This window comes from Mus caroli, chromosome 17, assembly GCF_900094665.2.
Source record: "Mus caroli chromosome 17, CAROLI_EIJ_v1.1, whole genome shotgun sequence".
In the NCBI taxonomy this organism is placed as follows: domain Eukaryota; kingdom Metazoa; phylum Chordata; class Mammalia; order Rodentia; family Muridae; genus Mus; species Mus caroli.
In genome coordinates this window covers 31,706,852-31,708,636 of record NC_034586.1, presented here as the reverse complement: position 1 = coordinate 31,708,636, position 1,785 = coordinate 31,706,852, and positions in this window count along the sequence as shown.

The following is a 1,785-nucleotide window of genomic DNA, read 5'->3' as shown; positions in this document are numbered from 1 at the left end:
CACTCTGTAGACCAGGCTGGCCTCGAACTCAGAAATCCGCCTGCCTCTGCCTCCCAAGTGCTGGGATTAAAGGCGTGCGCCACCACGCCCGGCTGTTGTTTTTTTTATCATGGTATTTCATTATAGTTACATTACAGCGGGACAGCTACAATCTCTGCACACCTGCATTTTCTCTGATGGAGAAAGTGAGCTGGGTGCAGAGCTGGGGTCAGGTGGGAGGGGCAGCCACCCAGAAGCTTGGCTATTTTCATTTCTGAGGACTGTTTTCCCACCCCCTGCAGTCCAATTTGTTTATCTCAGTATCGTAAAAGTCATGAAAATTTCCATTGTTTCCATCTGGTGAATCAGAGCTGGGTGTGGTACACACCTGAACTTGCACTTTTAGAGTGGAAGTCTGGGCTAATAGATATACCACCTTCCTTGATGATGGAGGGAGGAGGAGGAAGAGGAAGGAGAGGAGGAGAGGAAGCTTCAGGGGGACCACAGAGGTGACACAAATTTGCAATCCCAGCTCTTGCAGGGCTACGGCAGGAGGATTGCTGGGAGTTTAAGGCTCATGTGGTTTGCAGATTAAGACCGTGTCTAACAAGCAAACAAACAAAACCAGAAGCAACTTTAAACATCGTGGGAAGGGTCTAGGAAGAGATGGCTCAGCCCTGGGTGCTTCCCCAGAGGACTCAAGTTCAATTCCCAACACCCAAATGCTGGCTCACTACCATCTGGCCTCTGCAGGTACCAGGCACACAGGTTGTGCAAAGACACACATGCAAAGCACTCAAACACACAAAATAAAAATTTTAAAGAAAATTAAAAAAATATATATCAAGGGCCAGGGGCTGGGGGTTGCACACACCTTTAATCCCAGCACTTGGGAGGCAGAGGCAGGTGCATCTCTGAGTTCGAGTTGAGCTTGGTTTACAAAGCTAGTCTCAGGACAGCCAGGGCTACACAGAGGAAACCCTGTCTTGAAAAATCACGAGTGGGGGGGGGTGACGGGGGGCGGGGAGTTGGGAGTTGGGGGGGGAGGGAGGCGGGGGCGGGGAGTTGGGAGTTGGGGGGGGAGGGAGGCGGGGGCGGGGAGTTGGGAGTTGGGGTGTGGTCCATCCTTTCCTGCCGCTCTGAGTCTGTCAGACTTCTGCATATTTGCATTTTTTGCTGGCTTTGCCCTGGAGGAATTGTTTGTCCTGGAAGGAATTGCCCTGTCATTATTCTCAAGAACACTGCTTAACAAATAAACTATTATCCTGGCTCTCTCCCCTTTCCTCCACTCTGCTCTGGCACAGCAAGTTTAGTCAGGCTCTGAATTTAACATCCCGAGATCCTATGATCTGTGTGCCAGCCATGCCATGGGGCCTGCCTTCCTTTCCCAGTTTCTGGCAGACAAGGAGAAGCTGGAAGCTTGGTTGGACAGGAGCTTAGGGGCAGCGCCTTGAGAGGGTGGGGCAGGAGGAGGGGAAATTGCTGGGTGGTCACTTAATCCACCTGGATTTAAAGCTTACAGAGCCCTGACCTTCACTCTGCTGCCCTTCTGAGTCTATACTGTCAGTGAGTGGAGAGGCAGACTCAAGGCAAAGCTTTGAAACAGCTCTGAGGCAGAGGATGGACAATCTGTGCTCTGGCCTTTCAGCTACTGCCTTCTTGCCTTCTCCCTCACCCCGATCTTTCATGGGGTTCTAAGAAAAAGTGGGGCCGGGCGTGGTGGCGCACGCCTTTAATCCCAGCACTCGGGAGGCAGAGGCAGGCGGATTTCTGAGTTCGAGGCCAGCCTGGTCTACAAAGTGAGTG